The following is a 21,325-nucleotide window of genomic DNA, read 5'->3' on the forward strand; positions in this document are numbered from 1 at the left end:
TCCCATTTCATCTTCATCTACGTCCTCTTCCATGTCCATAATATTGTCCTTAAGAACATCCCCTTGTATAGATCCTCTATATACTCCTTCGACCTTTCTGCTTACCCTTTTCTGCTTAGAACTGGGTTTCCATCTGAGCTCTTAAAATTCATGCAAGTGGTTCTCTTTTTTCCAAAGGTCTCATTAATTTTCCTGTAGGCAGTATCTATCTTACCCGTAGTGAGATAAGCCTCTACATCCTTACATTTACCCTCTAGCCGTCCCTGCTTAGCCATTTTGCACTTCCTGTCGATCTCATTTATGAGACTTTGTATTCCATTTTGCCTGCTTCATTTACTGCATTTTTATATTTTCTCCTTTCATCAATTAAATTCAATATTTCTTCGGTTACCCAAGGATTTCTACTAGCCCTCTTCTTTTTACCTACTTGATCCTGTGCTGCCTTCACTACTTCATCCCTCAAAGCTACCCATTCTTCTTCTACTGTACTTCTTTCCCCCATTCCTGCCATTTGTTCCCTTATGCTCTCCCTGAAACTCTGTACAACCTCAGGTTTAGTCAGTTTATGCAGGTCCCATCTCCTTGAGTTTCCACCTTTTTGCAGTTTCTTCAGCTTTAATCTACAGTTCGTAACCAATACATTGTGGTCTGAGTCCACACCTGCCCCTGGAAATGTCTTACAATTTAAAACCTGATTCCTAAATCTCTGTCTTACCATTATATAATCTATCGGAAATGTGTCAGTATCTCCAGGCTTCTTCCATGTATACAACCTTCTTTTATGATTCTTGAACCAAGTGTTAGCTATGATTAAGTTGGGCTCTGTGCAAAATTCTACCAGGCGGCTTCCTCTTTCATTTCTTACCCCAATGAATATTCACCTATTGCGTTTCCTTCTCTCCTTTTTCCTACTACCGAATTCCAGTCACCCATTATTATTAAATTTTCGCCTCCCTTGTCTGAATAATTTCTTTTATTTCGTCATACATTTCTTCAATTTCTTCGTCATCTGCTGAGCTAGTTGGCATATAAACTTGTACTTCTGTAGTAGGCGTGGGCTTCGTGTCTATCTTGGCCACTATGCTGTTTGTAGTAGCTTACCCGCATTCCTATTTTTATTCATTATTAAACCCACTCCTGCATTACCCCTATTTGATTTTGTATGTATTAACCTATCCATTTCCCTCTTCAAATTTTCTAACCTACCTGCCTGATTAAGGGATCTGACATTTCACTCTCCGATCCGTAGAACGCTAGTTTTCTTTCTCCTGATAACGACGTCCTCCTGAGTAGTCCCCTCCCGGAGATCCGAATGGGGAACTATTTTACCTCCGGAAATTTTACCCAAGAGGACACCATCATCATTAACCATACAGTAAAGCTGCACGCCCTCGGGAAAAATTACAGCTGTAGTTTCCCCTTGCTTTCAACCGTTCGCAGTACCAGCACAGAGAGGTTGTTTTGATTAGTGTTAGAAGGCCAGATCAGTCAATCATCCAGACTGTTGCCCCTGCAACTACTGAAAAGGTTGCTGCCCATCTTCAGGAACCAAGCGTTTTCTGGTCTCTCAACAGATACCCCTCCATTGTGGTTGCACCTACGGTACGACTATCAGTATCGCTGAGTCGCTGAGGCACGCAAGCCTCCCCACCAACGGCAAGGTCCATGATTCATGGGGGGGTCTACAAAACCATATATATATATATATATATATATATATATATATATAATTTTATGTGCTTTTTAATATATATATATATATATATATATATATATATATATATATATATATATATATATCACATAAAGAAATTCACTTGACGCCTTCGTGAGAGACAATCTCCACTCCTCCCAAACTAAGAATGTAAGTGTAGACCAGATGTGGCTTGAATGCAAAGACATAGTATCGACAGCAATCTAGAGATTTATACAAAAATAGATTAACAAATAACGAAGATGGTCCCCCTTGGTACACAAAGCGGGTGAGAACACCGTTGCAGAAACAACGAAAAAATCATGTCACTGGTGATCTTTTACAGAAGATAGAAATTTAGCGCTGACATCAAAGCGAGATGGTTATAATAGTTTTCACAACGAAGCTTTATCTTGAAACATTGCACAAAACCCAAAAAGATTCTGGTCGTATGTAAAGTATCCTAGCGGCAAGACACACTCAATACCTGCTCTACGCGATAACAATGGAAATACAATCGACGACAGTGCTGTGAAAGCAAAGCTACTAAACACAGCCTCGGGAAATTCCTTGGCATATACAATAGCTCGCTCGACGAAAGATCCTTACCCAAATAATGGAAAGTTGCACAGATCACACCAGTGTACAAAAAAGGCAGTAGGAGTAATCCACTAAGTTACAGGCCCATATCATTGCAGCAGGATTTTGGAACATACATTGTGTTCGAACATTATGAATTACATCGAGGACAACGGTCTATTGACACAAAGCCAACATGGATTTAGAAACATCGCTCCTTTGAAACGCAACTAGCTCTTTACGCACGTGAAGTGTTGTGTGCTATTGTCAAGGGAGTTCATATTGATTCCGTATTTCTAGATTTCCAAAAGGCTTTTGACACTGTACGACACAAGCGAAAATGGTTCAAATGGCTGTAAGCACTTTTGGACTTAACGTCTGAGGTCATCAGCCCTCTAGACGTAGAACTACTTAAACCTAACTAACCTTAGGACAGCACACACATCCTTGCCCGAGGCAGGATTCGAACCTGCGACCGTAGCGCTCGCGTGGTTCCAGACTGTAGCGCCTAGAACCACTCGTCCACACAGTCGGCTACTACACAAGCGGCTTGTAGTGAAATTGCGTGCTTACGGAATATCGTCTTAGTTCTGTGAGTGGATTCGTGATTTCCTGTCAGAGAAGTCACAGGTTGTAGTAACTGGTGGAAAGTCATCGAGTGAAACATAAGTGACTTCTGGCGTTCCCTAAGGTAGTGTTATAAGCCCTCTGCTGTCCCTTATCTACATAAACAATTTAGGAGACAATCTGAGCAGCAATCTTAGTTTGATTGGAGATGATCCTGTCATTTATCGTGCAGTAAACTCATCAGAAGATCAAAACAAATTGCAAAACGATTTCGAAAACATATCAGAATGGTGCGAAATTTGGCAGTTGACCGTAAATAATGAAAAGTGTACGATCATCCACATGATAGCTAAAAGAAATCCGTTAAACTTCGGTTACACAATAAATTAGTCTAATCTAGAAACCGTAAATTCAACTTAACACCTAGAAATTACAATGAAGAACAATTTAAATAGGAAAGAAGACATAGAGAATGTTTTAGGGAAGGCAAACAAAGAGACTGTGTTTTACTGGCGGAATACTTAGAAGATGCAACAGATCTACCAGACTGCCTACACTACGCTTGTCCGTCTTGTTTTGGAGTACTGCTGCGAGGTATAGGATCCTAACCAGATAGGATTAACAGAGAGAAAGTTCACCGAAGAGTAGTACAGTATTTGGGATGGACACCATTAAAACAAAGGCGTTTATCGTTGCGACGACATCTTCTCACAAAATCACAATCAGCAACTTTATCCTTTGGTGCGAAAATATTTTGTTCACGCCGACACATGGAGAAATGATCATCATAATAAAATAAGGGGAAGCAGAGCTCGCACGGAAGAATATATGTGTTCGTTTCCTCCGCATGCTCTTCGAGAGTGGAATAGCAGAGAATTATTGGGAAGGTGGTTCGATGAACCCTCTGCCAGGTACTTATGTGTGATTTGCAGATTATCCATGTAGATGTAGATGAGGTGCGCGCCGTGGTTTTAAGCGATGAAAGCAGATTCTGCCAGTATGCAAGTGATTGTCGTTTGCGCGTACAACGCTGAATCTGGTGGGCGCTGTCTCGTAGAGTGCCTTCTTCCAGGACACAGTGGCCCCACCTCAATCCTTACGATTACTCTCTTTCACCTTGGGTGTTTCTGGAGGAGACGCAAACCAGCTTTCGGGACATGCAGAATGTTGTTAGACCCGTTCTGTTCCAGTACTTGAACAGGAAGATGACGTGTTTTTCCAACAGGTTAACTTTCGCCCAACTAAACATGCTCTACAAGACGTGCAGTAACTTCCCTCGCCAGCACGATCTCCGTAATTGTGTCCAATCGAACACGTGTGGGTAATGTGGCAGGAGAAATGACTCTTCCGACTCGTCAACCAACAACGCTTACAGAACTCTGTCGCACTCTCTCCCCTGTTTCACGACAGACAAACCGAGCTGCCCTGCTTCGAACTTTTTCGGTGTCTTCCGTTAATCCTACCTAATGCGGATCACACACCGCTCAGCAATATACCAGAAGAGGACGGACACAGTCTCTTTAGTACACCTGTTACATTTTCTAAGTATTCTGCCAATAAGTCGCAGTCTTTGGTTCTCTTTCCCCACTACATTATCTATGAGATCGCACCTATTTAAGTTATTTGTAATTGTAATCCGTAAGTATTTAGTTGAGTTTACAGCCTTTAGATTTATATGATTTATCGTGTAACAGAATTTTAGCGGATTCCTTATAGTACTCATGGGGATGACTTCACACTTTTCATTATTTAGAGTAAACTGCCATTTTTTTTTTTTTTTTTTTTTTTTGCACCATGCAGATGTCTTGTCTAATTTTACAATTCGTATTGCATCATCTGATGACTCTACAAGACCGTGAATAGCATCGTCATCTGGATACAGTCCCCTAAATCATTATGTAGATCAGGAACAGCAAAGTGCATATAATTCTTCCTTGGGGAACGCCAGATATTACCTCTGTTTTACTTAATGACTTTCCGTCAGTTATCACGAACAGCGACCTTCCTGATAGGAAATCATGAATCTAGTCAGACAACTGAATCAATACTCCACAGACATGCAATTTGATTAGAAGTCGCTTGTCAGGAACAGTGACAAAAGCCTTCTGGAAATATGGGATCAATTTAACGTTGCCTGTCTATATAGCACGATTACATGGTGAAAATAAAGAGCTGAATCCATGGTGGCTACTTATCAATAAATATTTTCCTTCGCGGTGATTCATAATGTTCGACCGCAGTATACGTTCCGAAAACCTACTGTTAATCGATATTAGTGATACGAGTCTGTAGATCAGCGTATTACTCCAATTTCCTTTCTTCGGTATTGGTATGACCTGTGCAACTTTCCAGTTTTTGGGTACGGGTGAACGATTGCATATGACTGCTAAGTGTACAGCTGGTGCAAAACAATCGCTCATGTAAAGAGGTTCAGTCAAACTGCCTGAATACCTGTTTTAAATTTATCCGAATACGACTTTAACAAAACGTACTTTGTGTACAGTTGTTGCCATTCGTTCTCAGAGTCATAGACATCTCGTTCACACAGCTCGTTTACTACTGGCTGAAAACATTTACCTCCATGAGTCAAAACAGAAAACATAACCAGTACTCAGCGTGGGTCCCATCGTTCTCTAACGTTTGTCGGTGAATGACTTGCTTTTCATTAAGGAATATTTTATTGAAATTGCATTGCTCCAAATTGTAATGCAGTGGTAAACAGAGTGAAAATATACAGAATAAGGCAAGAGCCGAGTCTTCAACTCAACCTAGTGAGACATAGTCCCAACTACGAAGCATGTGAAGCTCAGTTTCTTGTTTAGTTTACGTGTTTCTCGATTTTATCTTGTCATCGCGCTGGTTCGCAACGAACATAACACAAAATATTTAATTTGTTATGCGGTCATGAAAGCCTACCTGGAACTGCGTAATAAGAGTCTTTGTGAGATGAAAATCTAAAATGTTTGATACAAGCTGCTCCCCTATTATGTAGCCTGTATCAATGATTAGTATGCTCATCAGCGCAAATTTTGGGCAGTTCTTTCAACTCGCTGGCAGCTCGTTTATGTAGGTAGAAACAAGAGTAGACTCAATATCAAACCTTATAGGACTGTCCATTTTATACCTCCCATTCTTTGTTTTGTTACAGTAATGCAGTTAATCATTGAGACCTTCTGTTATGAAGGTAGGTTTGAACCACACAAGAAGGTTGCTGTTAGAAGCATAACATCAATCCAAGTAGGGTATGAAACCACTCATAGCGTGCAGTGGTGCCATTAGAGGCTGAAGGAAAACAAAAGCATTCCGTCTTCAGGCCAGAAGTGGCCTATCGAGACCATCCGACCGCCGTAACATCCTCCGCTGAGGATGCTGATAGGAGGGGCGTGTGGTCAGCACACCGCTCTCCCGATTGTTATAATGGTTTTCTTTGACCGGACTAGCTCCTCAATTGGCATTAGGGGTCTGAGTGCACCATAAAAATGGCAACAGTGCACGGCTGCCCGGATGGTCACCCATCCAAGTGCCGGCCTCGCCCGACAGCGCTTAACTTCGGTGAACTGACAGGAACAGACAAGGCCGCTGCCACCCCAGAGAAGGAATTTAGCAATTTACTGCTGTGCTTAGCACTTGCGTATGCTGTTTTTATGTGTGCGTAATCTATATTGCGAATAACTGGCAAAGCAACATTAAATATTTTGTGAATTATGTACCGAGCGACATTGCTCGGTGGGTGAGACACATTTGGGAGGAGTACTTCTCAAATCCTCGCCAAGCCGTCTCGATTTAGGTTTTCCTGACATCCAAAAATCGTTTAAGACGAATGCTGGGATCGTTCCTTTTGAAGGGCACAGTCGATTTTCTTTCCCAATTCGAGCTTGTGCTAATAACCTAGTCTTCAACGGGGCGTTAGAGCTGTTGAGTAAGTTTGCTACTAACAGACTTTGTGGTAGATTATACACTATTGGACATTAAAATTGCTATACCACGCAGGTGACGTGCTACAGACGCGAAATATAACCGACAGGAAGAAGATGCTCTGGTATGCAAATGATTAGCTTTTCAGAGCATTCACACAAGGTTGGCGCCGGTGGCGACACCTACAACGTGCTGACATGAGGAAAGTTTCCAACCGATTTCTCATACACAAAAAGTAGTTGACCGGCGAGCCTGGTGAAACATTGTGATGCATCGTGTAAGGAGGAGAAATGCGTACCACCACGTTTCCGACTTCAATAAAGGTCGGATTGCAGCCTATCGCTATTGAAGTTTATGGTATCGCGGCATTGCTGCTCGCTTTGGTCGAGATCCAATGACTGTTAGCAGAATATGGAATCGGTGGGTTCAGGAGGGTAACACGGAACGCCACGCTGGATCCCAACGGTCTCGTATCACTAGCCGCCGAGATGACAGGCATCTTATCCCCATGGCTGTAACGGATCGTGTAGCAACATCTCGATCCCTGAGTCAACAGATGGGGTCGTTAGCAAGACAACAACCATCTGCACGAACAGTTCGACGACGTTAACAACAGCATGGACTATCAACTCGGAGACCGCGGCTGCGGTTACCCTTGACGCTCCAACACAGACAAATGGTTCAAATCGCTCTGAGCACTATGGGACTTAACAGCTATGGTCATCAGTCCCCTAGGACTTAGAACTACTTAAACCTAACTAACCTAAGGACATCACACAACACCCAGTCATCACGAGGCAGGGAAAATACCTGACCCCGCCGGGAATCGAACCCGGGAACCCTGGCATGGGGAGCGAGAACGCTACCGCACAACCACGAGCTGCGGACCCAACACAGAGAGGAGCGCCTGCGATGGTGTATTCAACGACGAACCTGGGCGCACGAATGGCAAAATGTCAGTTTTTCGGATGAATCCAGGTTCTGTTTACAGCATCATGAAGGTCGCATTCGTGTTTGGCGATATCGCGGTGAACGCACATTGGAAGCGCGAATTCGTCATCGTCGTACTGGTGTATCACCCGGCGTGATGGTATGGGGTGCTACTGGTTAACACGTCTTGGTCACCTCTTGTTCGCACTGACGGCACTCTGAACAGTGGACGTTACATTTCAGATATTTTACGACCCGTGGCTCTACCCTTCATTCGATCTCTGCGAAACCCTACATTTCAGCAGGATAATGCACGACCGCATGTTGCAGGCCCTGTACGGGCCTTTCTGGATACAGAAAATGTTGGACTTCTGCCCTGGCACGTACATTCTCCAGATCTCCCACCAACTGAAAGCGTCTGGTCAATGGTGGGCGGGCAACTGGCTCGTCACAATACGCCAGTCACTACTCTTGATGAACTTTGGTATCGCGCTGAAGCTTCATGGGCAGCTGTACCTGTACACGCTGTCCAAGTTCTATTTGACTCAATGCCCAGGCGTATCAAGGCCGTTATTACGGCCAGAGGTGGTTGTTCTGGGTACTGATTTCTCAGGATCTATGCACCCAAATTGCGTGAAAATGTAATCACGTGTCAGTTCTAGTATAATATACTTGTCCAATGAATACCAGTTTATCATCTGCATTCCTCCTTCTTGTAGCAATTTTAATGGCCGGTAGTGTATTTTACAGCGAAGCACAGCTTTGCGGCTGTAGCGTGGCACTCGCTGTCACTGGCCGCCCGTTTGCAGCATCCGCTGGAGCCTACGCAAGCGGAGCCCCCAGGTAAATTGGTAGCTGGTGGAGGTCGCCGCCCGGCTGTAAGAGACACGAGGCGAGCGAGCCGGAGTGGCAGGTGCAGTACTGCCGCTGCGGTCAAGGCCGGCAGCTTTGCTAAACATTCCGGCGGGCTGCTTTCTGCAAACCTCGGAGAAAACGACAAGGGCTGGCGCGCCGAATCTCTCTGTCAGAGCCATGTGGTACAAGTTCGAGCGAGGTGGCCGGTGCAGTGTACTCGCTTACTGAATATCCACCTGATTTAACTGCTGTGGATTTATGGTTCTATGGCAAACCGTATAAATACGAGGGGTGAAATTAAAAAAAAGCTGCGGTAAGATATCTCAATAACTTTAATTTTACATGAAAGCTTGTACCTTAATCTACGCACTGACACCATTACAGTCTGTTCTTCCTTGTTTACGTTGTGTACTGAGTGTTTAAGTTGCCTCCGATAATCGTGAGTCCCGCCGACTGTGAAGTACGGGCTGTTATAAGATTTGTTAGTGCTAAAGGCCTAAAAGCGATCGATATTCATCGTGAGATCTGTGCAGTTTAAGGAGAAAACATTATGAGTTATGGAATGGTAAGAACGTGGGTGAGAGCGTTTAAAGATGATCGCACAAATGTGCATGATGAACAACGGAGTGGGCGTCCTTCGGTCGTTAATGAAAGTATGGTTCAGGAAGTGGACAGATTTCCTCTTTGCGGGATGACTATCCTAATGTTTCTCGCAGTGTTTTCGTGGCATTGTGAGCGAGCACTTGAATTTCCGAAAATTGTGCGCCCGTTGGGTACCGAATATGTTGACGGATGTGCACAAAACCATACGTTTATACAGTGCATTGACTTTCTTTGACCGGTACCACAACGACGGTGATGATTTCGTAAGCCAAATTGTTAAGGCCGGTGCGAGGCCTACGTCACACCAGAATCAAAACAACAGTCCATGGAAGTTGAACAAGGGCATCGTTTTGCTGCAAGACAATGCCCGTCCGCATGTGGAGAATCGGACCAAAGATCTCATCAGATCTTTTCGATGGGAAGCTCTAGACCATCCTCCGTACAGCCCCGATCTTGCGCCCAGTGACTACCATCTGTTCCTGCACTTGAAGAAACACCTGGACGGTCAGCGTCCTCAAGACGATGACGAAGTCAAAACAGTGGTGATGCAGTGATTAACAAGTCAGGCGGCAGACTTCTAGGAGGAGGGTATTCAAAAACTGGTGCAACGTTATGATAAGTGCCTCAGTACTGACGGAAATTATGTAGGAGAGTAGATTAAGGTAAAGGCATGTAAAAACAGAATTATTGAAATATCTTAGACGTCTTTTTTTTAAATTTTAAAACGGTACTTATAAAACAAGCCTCGTATTCTAGGCGCATCTGTCTCCTGAAAAACCGGTATCAACACATGGCTGTCGCACTCGAAGAGTCATCTGGCGAAATATTAATTTAGCCATGATCTGCACAATTTTGGTTCTTATCAGTAGTCGACCAGTATGATGCAGGTGGGGGAGGGGGTATTTCTTTTATTTTCATCGATCCAAGATGCTGGTAAGAACAGTACAATAAAGAATGTAACAGAAAGGGTATCTTAGGAGACGATCAGTTTGGCGTTTTTCATATTAGGTGCTTCGTGCTGCCACCTGCTGTCAGGTACTCCACGTCAGCAATCTTAGTATTCATTAGACAACATGAGAAAGGAGAATGGGGCGCTCCGCGAAACTCAGAGACCTCGAACGTGGTCAGTTGATTGTGCGTCACTTGTGCCATACATCTGTACGCGAGATTTCCACATTCCTAAACATCCCTAGGTCCACTGTTGCCGATGTGATAGTGAAGTGGGAACGTTAAAGATCCCGTACAGCACAAAAGCGTACAGGCCGACCTCGTCTGTTGACTGACAGAGACCACCGACAGTTGAAGAGGGCCGTAATGCGTAATAAGCAGACATCTATCCAGACCATCACACAGGAATTCCAAACTGCATCAGGATCCACTGCAAGTACTACGACAGTTAGGCGGGAGGTGGGAAAACTTGGATTTCATGATCGAGCGGCTACTCTTAAACAACGCAACACGCCCGTAAATGCCAAACGACACCTCGCTTGATGTAAGGAGCGCAAACATTGGACGACTGAACAGTGGAGAAATGTAGTGTGGAGTGACGAATCACGGTACACAATGTGGCCATCCAACGGCAGAGAGTGGGTACGGCGAATGCCCGGTGAACGGCATCTGACAACGTGTGAAGTGCCAATAGTAAAATTCAGAGGCTGTGGTGTTATGATGCGGTCGTGTGTTTCATGGAGGCGACTTGCATCCCTTGTTGTTTCGCCTGGTGGTATCACAGCACAGGCCTACATTGATGTTTTAAGCATCTTCTTGCTTCCCACTGTTGGAGAGCAATTCGAGGATGGTGATTGTATCTTTCAACACAATCGAGCACCTGTTCTTAATGCACGGCCTGTGGCGCAGTGGTTACACGACAATAACATCCCTGTAATGGACTGGCCTGCACAGAGTCCTGATCTGAAACCTATAAAACACCTTCGGGATGTTTTGGAACTCCGACTTCGTACCAGGCCTCACCGACCGACATCGATACCTCTCCTCAGTGCCGCACACCGTGAAGAATGGGCTGCCGTTCCCCAAGAAACCTTCCAGCATCTGATTGAACGTATGCCTGCGAGAGTGGAAGCTGTCATCAAGGCTAAGGATGGGCCAACACCATATTGAATTCCAGCATTATCGCTGGAGGGCGCCACGACGTTGTAAGTCATTTTCAGCCAGGTGTGCGGAGACTTTTGATCACATAGTGTCGTTCTGACGTTGTGCCTGATAAATATAAATTTCACTCCAGAAAGAGAACTCGAGGATATAAAATGACGTAGCATGTTCTAAATTCTCAGGCAAATAGGTGTACGCTACAGGGAGAGACGGGTAAATTACAATAAGTATACCTTGCACAGGAAAATGGCGCTATCTAAAATCAACACCGAGACAACCGTGGTATACCACGGGCCATAGATGACAAGGGTGAAAGAGGGCTGCGTGGGTGTGTACAGGCGAACAGACGTGCAATTGTTCAGCAAATTACCACCCAGATGAACAAAGGGGCTGCCAGTAGTATCTCCTCAACGAGTATTCAGCGGAAGTTGCTGCTTACCGTCCTCCGTAACAAGTGCCTGGTTCTTGCAACCCTGTTGGCTGTTGTTCATCAGGGACGAAGACTGGAGTTTGCACGCCATTGCAGCAACTGGGCGTCCACACAATGGCGACCGGTGGCCTTTTCGAATGATAGATGGTCTTTGGCGTGTACAGCGTGAAAGGTCTGAAACAAAATACCCTGCAACCATCGTCGGAAGTTCCAGGCGCAAGGAGAAAGCATTATGGTTTGGGGAATGTTTTCGTGGCATTTCTTGGATGATCTCGTCTTCTGATAGATACAGGGGATCAACAGAAGTATGTATCTTTCCTTGGAGACCCTGTCCGCTCCTACATGTAGTTTTTTTTTTCCTCGGACGATGGCATCTACGAGCAGGACAACGCAGTGTAGCAAACAGCTCACAATATACGTGCGTGGTTCGGAGAGCACCAGGTTAACTTAACCGTACCGCTCTGGCTAAATACCCCTGATTTAAACCCAATAGAGAATCTGTGGGACTACCTCGATCGTTCTGTTCGCGCCTTGGATCCCAACTGAAACCTAGCGTAGCTGACCATGCCACTGGATTCTCCGTGGCTCCACATCCCTGTTGGTACCTTCCAGAACCTCACTGACTATCTTCTTGCACGTCTAGCAGTAGCTCAAAAATGGTTCAAATGGCTCTGAGCACTATGGGACTTAACATCTATGGTCATCAGTCCCCTAGAACTTAGAACTACTTAAACCTAACTAGCCTAACACGAATGTAAGAAGCAATGGAGAGTGAAACCTTGACAATGCCAGCCACTCGTGCTCGCGAAACGTCAGAAAAATCATCAGACGAACGTCGGTCGAAGAACACGAGACAGAAGCCAACAGGCAGTTTGTCAATAAGTGGCCCCGAAAGCCTTAACAATTTTGTATTTCTCCTCTAATGTTCAATCTGTACATCGAAGAAGGAATGACGGTAGGTAATGGTAAGTTCCATAGTGTGATATGGATTTAGAGTAAATCGAAGGGAGACAAACGTAATAAGGAGTAGCAGAAACCAGATTATCTATCTACAGTGGGAACCACGAAGTTGACGAAAGAGTTATGCCACCTAAGAAGTAAAATAACCCATGATGGGCGAAGGCAGGACATAAAAAGACAGATTTGCACTGGCAAAGAAAGCTTTCGTGGCCTAAGGACGTCTGATAGTATCAAACGTCGCCTTAATCTGAGGAATGAATTTCTGGAAATGTTACTTTGGAGCAGAACACTATATGGTAGTGACTCATGGACAATGGGAGACCCGGGACAGAAGAGATTCGAAGCCTTTGAGAAGTGGTGTAACAGAAGAATGTTGAAAGTTAGGTGGACTTACAAGATAAGGAATAAGCTTCTGTACAGAATAGACGAGGAACGGTGTATATGGAAAACACTGACAAGAAGAAGGAATAGATTGATAAGAATGTGATAAGATCTGGGAGAAACTTCCATGATACTAGAGGGAGCTATAGAGCGTACAACCTACAGGGGAAGACGAAGAATGGGACACATCCAGCAAATAATTGAGGACGTAAGGTGAAATGCTACTCTGAGATGAATTAGCGACGGACGTAATTGAATCAGGAGACTGATGACTCTACCAATAACATTAAAAAGCTATAGTTTTCGCCTACATTACGGCTATCAGGAACAGTAAGCCACAATATCTCATTTCATTCGCGTACAAATTCTTCTGGTTGCATCCACCACCGAATTGGAACTGACCAGCTTACGGCAAAGCCCCAAAATTTTAAGCTATTAGTGACCTCGAGGACGTTGACAAAAATACAGCATACCGAAGAAATAGTGCTGGGAGATGTCACAGACTGCAATAAAAATCATGAAGATACCTTAGAAATAATGCGGCGAATGTGATCGCATAAAAGATATGTAAAAAACACTCGGCACAAGTGAGAAACACGGCAGAAATTTTATGGAGTCTGCAGAGCTGAAATAAACAGATTCCTAATAGCAAAGTAAAGCGTGACGATGGCAGAAAACCTAAAAACACGAGCAGTGACGGAAGAGAAAGGAAAAATGGGGTACGCATCATGTTCTCTGTATTCCCATGACTTGGGTGGGCTCATTTATGGATGAAAGGAACGAGGTCTACGTTGCTGATTGTTAATTTGAAGAAACCGACGGCGATTCCAACACACTGTGATTCTTTTGTTTCTTTATCCACGTGGCAGGTTTGACGACTTCACTGAGAAGCTACACCACTCAAGAATTTTACAGATTAGGAGATGGTGATTCTCCTCACATTCATCTCGGACGCGTTCGAAGAAAGTACAGAAAATGTAGCAGAGATATTGATACCAAGAGCCACTGTATCCCGTTTTCTAGATAAGGAAGGTCCACTTGGTTTCCCGCTACCCTGAAACTCAAGGAAATGTATTGTTTCTGCAGGGCGTGAAGGGACTGTTTTACGGTCACATTCATGTAACATCTGGTCTTGCCAGATCATTCAAAATACAACTAACGTTTGGATGTTATTCAGTATTGCACTATTTTAGTAAAATAAGGTTGTATAATCCTAAAATATAACTGGGGTTAAAGTCGAAGAATGGACTACAGTCAATAGGCTTCGTGTTGTTAAGATTTATGTTTGGTTTCAGTCGTGAGAATCAAATCCCAAACTTTGCCAACTTGTTTAATTTCTACGCTGTTAACTACCTCCTCCAAATTATAAGAGCATGTTCCTGAACTTTCTCTTATAGACGTTCTTCACCACCACGAACCCCTGTCTTGAGACGTCGAGAAAGAAAGTGCTATGCGATTTTTTCCATTATCGTCGATGAGACCAACGTGTTAACCATTAACGAAGTTTCTACCCCAAGCACTAAAGGTATAAATCAGTAACTCAAATTTTAGAAATATTTGATTAGAATGAACATGGTCATGCTCACGCTATAATACACACTGTTAAACAGACAGGCTGTTTACATTGGGAACTGTCTGAAAGATAATTAAACTGCTAAATAATCCCCAATATACGAAGGGAGGAAGCCGGAATTTTGTTTCTGTTTCAAAATTTTGTTGACAGCGAACGAGCACCTTTATTAAATTTCATAAAGCGATTATTAGTGAATCTGTCTACAGTTGCAGTAGCTAAATTTGGCGACTAGTTTCAAAACTTAAAGGTTTGCAAGAAATTGCAAAACAATTTAGAAAAGACATCTGTATGGTACTAAAATTGGCAATTGACCCTAAATGATGAGAAGTTCGAGGTCATTCAAATCAGTGCTAAAAGGAAATTTCAGTTACACAATACATCAGTCAATAAATCAGTCAAAGGCCGTAAATTCCATTAAATACCTAGAAATTACAATTACGAACAACTTAAACAGGAAATACCACATAGAAAATTTTGGGAAGGCGAACCAAAACTACGATTTATTGGCAGAACACTTAGAAAATGCAACAGATCTTCTAAAGAGACTGCCTACGCTACGCTTGTCCGTCATTTTTTTGGAGTACTGCCGCCCGGTGTGGATCCTTGCCAGATAGGATTAACGGAATAGATCGAGAAAGTTCACAGAAGAGAAGTACGTATTTTTGAAAAATTTGTTTGACTCGAACCTACATAGGGAGAAACGATCATCATTACAAAATATGTGAAACCAGAGCTCGTACAGAAAAATTTACGAGCGTTTTGACACAGGAACTTCGTTTGTGGATCTCTGTCTATAATTCTGTTAAAAAAAATCTAACTCATAATTTCGCAGCTGTAAACAATAATTGTTCTTGCGTTTATCAGACGATTCGCTATATTGCTAGCGATCAGTATAACTGAGGAAAACCGCACATCTATTTACTCTTTCTGAATATAGGCTAGGAATATTTACGCCCTTAGTTGGCTGAGCATGTTTAGTTCACGGTTTTTGCGTACTGCCATATACAAGGCTGCCTAAATGTGATTTCGAAACAAAGCAATTACCGCAAGCTACCGTAACTAACTGGCTAGCCTTCCCGCGACATTAACTGGACGCGATAGGCGAGATTCGCTCGAGCAGGTTGCTGCTGCGCTCACCCACATGCGGAGCTCAGTGTTTCAGAATGCAGCTGCGGGTACCAGCTTGTCCGCTTCTTCGGGTCAATGCCGGACGTTGGCGCGTAACTTATCCTGTAACTGGACGTCAACGCTCGCAGCTCGCATGTAAAACGTCTGCTGGCCGATATTACAAAATAAAGGTGGATAGAATCAGAAACAGTACTGCTGCATTCCAAACCAACCATCGCTAGACTTATTATACATTTGGTGACGTTTATAAGGCCGCTGGAAACTGTTAGGTAAGAACTTCGTTCAGAAACAATCGAATTACAGGTTTCGGGTCGTCCGTTAAACTTTATGCAGGCGCATGTGTTATGATAGGTGCCGCATGGATTGGCACATTCCTATTTGCAATACATATACTACTGGCCATTAAAATTGCTACACCAAAAAGAAATGTAGATGAACGGGTATTCATTGGACAAATAGATTATACTATAACTCACATGTGATTACATTTTCACGCAATTTTGGTGCATAGATCCTGAGAAATCAGTACACAGAACAACCACCTCTGGCCGTAATAACGGCCTCGACACGCCTGGGCATTGAGTCAGAGCTGGATGGCGTGTACAGGTACAGCTGCCCATGCAGCTTCAACACGATACCACAGTTCAGCAAGAGTAGTGACTGGCGTATTGTGACGAGCCAGTTGCTCTGCCACCGTTGACCAGGCGTTTTCAATTGGTGAGAGATCTGGAGAATGTGCTGGCCAGAGCAGCAGTCGAACATTTTCTGTGTCCAGAAAGGCCCGTACAGGACCTGCAACATGCGGTTGTGCATTATCCTGCTGAAATGTAGGGTTTCGCAGCGATCGAATGAAGGGTAGAGCCACGGGTCGTAACACATCTGAAATGTAACGTCCACTATTCAAAGTGCCGTCAATGCGAATAAGAGGTGACCGAGACGTGTAACCAGTGGCACCCCATACCATCACGCCGGGTGATACGACAGTATGGCCATGACTTATACATGCTTCCAATGTGCGTTCACCGCCATGTCACCAAACACGGATGCCACCATGATGATGCTGTAAAAGGAACATGGATTCATCCGAAAAAATTACGTTTTGCCATTTGTGCACCCAGGTTCGTCGTTGAGTACACTATCGCAGGCGCTCCTGTCTGTGATGCACCGTCAAGGGTAACCGCAACCGTGATCTTCGAGCTGATAGTCCTTGCTCCTGCAAACGTCGTCGAACTGTTCATGCAAATGGTTGTCGTCTTGAAAACGTCCCCATCTGTTGACTGGGGGTCGAGACGTTGCTGCACGATCCGTTACATGCGGATAAGATGTCTGTCATCTCGACTGCTAGTGATACGAGGCCGTTGCGATCCAGCACGGCAGTCCGTATTGCACTCCCGAAACCACCGACTCCATATTCTGCTAACAGTCATTGGATCTCGATCAACGTGAGCAGCAATGTCGCGATACGATAAATCGCAATCGCGACAGGCTACAATCCGACCTTTATCAAAGTCGGAAACGTGATGGTACGCATTCCTCCTCCTTACACGAGGCGTCACAACAACGTTTCACCAGCCAACGCCGGTCAACTGCTGTTTATGTATGAGAACTCGGTTGGAAACTATCCTCATGTCGGCAAATTGTAGGTGTTGCCATCGGCGCCAACCTTGTGTGAATGCAGTGAAAAGCAAACCATTTACATATCATAGCATCTTCTTCCTGTCGGTTAAATTTCGCGTCTGTAGCACGTCATCTTCGTGGTGTAGCAATTTTAATGGCCAGTAGTGTATCTGCTGCGGCGACGTTGCGAAATAGCTGTCTACACTAAACAACACAGTTAAGTAGTCACTTTTTCGAAACTCTAATTATCTCCCGTTATGACGCGTAAGTTCGAAATTTAGCTGAAAGGTGGCTTTAGCCTTCCGCCGTAGTGATGCAAAAGCGTTGCGGCCAGCGACTTCAGCCTCGCGCACGGTGACGCTTCAGACAGCAAGGTGTCGACACATGCGACAAAAAGGCCAGAGCTCAGTTCATGTGAGGTGTTAGGTGGGTTAATGATGACAAGTTGCACCAAATTTCGTCAGAATTTTGCCCAACGCCACCGTGAAAGTAGCCGGCAGCTGTGGCCGAGCGGTTCTAGGCACGTCAGTCTGAAACCGCACTGCTGCTATGGTCGCAGGTTCGAATCCTGCCTCGAGCATGCCAGTGTGTGATGTCCTTAGGTTAGTTAGGTTTAAGTAGTTCTCAGTCTAGGGGACTGATGACCTCACACGTTAAGCCTCAAAGTACTTAGTGCCATTTGAACCGTGGAAGTGTCACACTATGGGAAGATCACCACACCCCTCTTACCATCATTTTATATCTTCTTACCATACCTCTGTGATGGAGATCAGAACCACCTCGGCCAACGTTGAAATGACTCGGTCGTCTTACGGGCGGCCGAGTGAAACATTTCAGACCTACTGCCTCACCGCCGCTTACGATCCGCATAAAAGGGCTTTTCAAAATGTGTTCAAATGTGTGTGAAATCTTATGTGACTTAACTTCTAAGGGCCTCAGTCCCTAAGCTTACACACTACTTCACCTAAATTGTCCTAAGGACCAACACACACACCCATGCCCGAGGGAGGACTCGAACCTCCGCCGGGACCAGCCGCACAGTCCATGACTGCAGCGCCCTAGACCGCTCGACTAATCCCGGGCGACAAAAGGGCTTTTGGAGAGGCATAAAGTGCATGAATGAAATAACCTCTTTTCTTGAGACGTTCTGTCCCACAAATTTTAGGGGTGAAAAAAACACAACAATGTTGTGTTGATTCTGCTGATACCCCTCAGATATTAGAAACAATTCTCTAAGGAAATCGTTTACCGGCGACCCCAATGTACGTGAGCATACCCTTTTGGAGTGGAGTGAGACCGCAATCTTCATTTTGGTGTACACAATAGAACCATCAGAGACCGGTCAAAACCATTCCACGAAATCTGAACTGAGTCTGAAGCTGCAATAGGTGCTTAGGCTTTTCCAGCCCTCCGGTGATCAAGGACAATGGCACACATAATAAAATGGCAAATGGTCCCTGTAAGTCCACCCAGTTTCGCAACACCATTGGCTCTTTAAAAATTTGTGTGTACAAAGGCAACTGTGACAGAGTAGAATTCGCCTGGGGGCAGGCAACCCTTTGACACCTGTGTGATTCCACATGCTAGCTGTAGGTACTCACGACACATCTTAGGTTGTCTCTGAGTAGGTACATCTATAAGGTGCTCAGCAAAGGTGAGCAGGTAGCTCAGAGGATGTTACCAAACAACGTAATCTTAGACAGGCACTTTGTCGTTTAATTCACACATCTGTCATTGTCGCACCATCTCATTATCACGCCTAGTCAGAACGCAAATCTGAAAAGCTGAAAAAAAATAAGCATTCAGATCATGTTCAGATTTTGTCGAATGGTCTTGAGCAGTTCCTAGTGGTTCCACCCTGTACACTAGAGCAAAAATTGTGGCCGCATCACACTCCAAAGCGGTGAGATCACTTTCATGGGTTTGTTGGCCATTATGTTTGTAGAGAATAGTTGAATCATCCGGGGAGGGTTGGAAGGGGGGGGGGGCTGTCTGTGGGGAAGACTGTCGAGAATATCGTCCTGTTGCTCGTCGTACTGTGAACTGTTGTTTTCGACCGTGAACTGTGTGAGAATCAACGCCCGAAGGAAAGGGGTAGTTTTACTGAAGTCCTTTACGCCATAACCTGAGGCCTTTTCGTGTTGATTCTGAGTGGCGGTGGGTCTGAAATGTGTTCCTCGGCCACCTATAACAAAACACGTGATTTCAACGATGGGCGTCATGGTCCTGACTTCCATCGTAGAGGCTTCAAAAGAAAGAGTGAAATGTGGGTAAGGACCTTCGCATCGCGTGACACGTCCACTGTGGCGTTGGGCAGAATTGCGATGAAATCTGGTGCCAATATATCTTCACTAACTCGTTTACACCTCACATGATCTTCTAAGTTCTGGCCTTCATTTCGTATGTGTCGACACATAAGTGAAGTGACACAGAGCCCAAGGGTGAGGTCACAGGGCACTACATTTTGCACCATTACAGAGGAAATTTAAAGGCATATTTGAACCAAATTTCAAACTTTTACTTCACAATGGCACACAAATAATGGGTTTCGCAAAAGTGACTCTTGAGTTGTATTGCACAGTATAGTAAGCCAGTGTAAAAGTGTTCCAAAAGTCATCGAATTTGGATCAGTAATTTATTATTGTTCATTATTTCTACCATTTTCATTCATTTTCTCTTTGTAATTGGCACACCCACAATAATACTTTCCCTTCCACGGATTTACTTTGGCGTTACAGGAAAAAGTAGTGAGACTAAAATATTATTCGAATATAAGCGGTTTCAATGCCAGAAGTTTCTAGTTTTGCTGTTGTTTTTGGGGTGCACGGATGCTCAAAGGCAAGGTTGTCAGCGCGTTGACAGAGGTCGCCATGGGTGACTTGCTATTGTGGCTACTTTAAAATCGACCTGTCACATCCGCAATGTGAGCAAAATAAATCTGCCTAGCAAATATTTACAGCAAGACTGACACTCTTAAGGAACAGTGCAGGAGATGCTTAAACGGCTACCATTGATATTGTTGTGCAAACTATGAAACACGTATAGCAGCACCGCCTGAGGGATAGAAGAAACACCGTTTTCAATGTTCTCTTTTTAGCTCTTACGGCGTGCTGAGGATTTTTTTCATTACACTTGACCCTTTAAGTTGCCCCACAAGTAAAAATCGCAGGGAGCGAGATTGGGCGGTCGGTGTGGCCACAGTGTTGCACTCTCTCCGCTGCTTGAACTCTTCTCACTGAAAACCTCATGCATTCGTGACAAGATTGTCATGGAAGCGTCTGCTGTGAAAGTCTGCAGGCTTTCGTGACCGTTGTCACTTAAATTAACTCTTCTGGGTTCTTAGGCCGCGTCATATTCTCTTCTAAAATAATCGACGTTTCGACCCCTCTGCTGGGATCTTCTTCCGGGTGTTTCGGTGTCCACTGTTGCTAGGACTCTAAATAAGATCCCTGAAGAGGGATCGAAATGTAGATTGTTTCAGAAGGAAATATGACGCGGCCTAACAACCCAAAAGATTTTAACTTATGTGTATGCTGTTACGCGACCATGCTGAAAACATCCACACAGTCGTTTGTCATCTGTGAGATGATCCACATACGTATTAAACGGTTTATGGACATGTTACTGTTATGTTTGTCGTCTTCAGTTGGAAGAGTCGTTTTATACAGTTCTCCATGCTAGAGTCTCGTGAGCCGACCTCTTCATCTCTGCGTAACTACCCCAACTCACATCCATTTCGAACTGCTTGCTGTTCCAACTCTTTATACCTCCTCCATAATTTTTACCACCCACACTCCCTTCCTTTACCAAATTGACGATTCCTTTATGGCTCATGGTTTGTCCTATCAACTGATCCCGTCTGTTATTTGAGTTGAGGCATTCATTTCATTTTCCTTCGCAGTTCGATTAAGTACGTCCTCATCTGTTATATTATTTGCTCTTCCAATCTTCCATATACACAGCCACATTATAAAATCTTGTATTC

The 21,325-nt window shown here is 44.3% G+C and overlaps 1 protein-coding gene across 3 annotated transcripts in view; it reads right to left on the reverse strand.

Annotated features, from left to right (window-relative positions):
- The window catches only part of LOC126267588 (lipase 3-like), a 164,376-nt gene that overhangs the window by 116,162 nt on the left and 26,889 nt on the right, over nt 1-21,325 (reverse strand). The gene's annotated exons all lie outside the window — the stretch shown is intronic.

The sequence above is a fragment of the Schistocerca gregaria genome, chromosome 4, assembly GCF_023897955.1.
Source record: "Schistocerca gregaria isolate iqSchGreg1 chromosome 4, iqSchGreg1.2, whole genome shotgun sequence".
NCBI classification, from domain to species: Eukaryota; Metazoa; Arthropoda; class Insecta; order Orthoptera; family Acrididae; genus Schistocerca; species Schistocerca gregaria.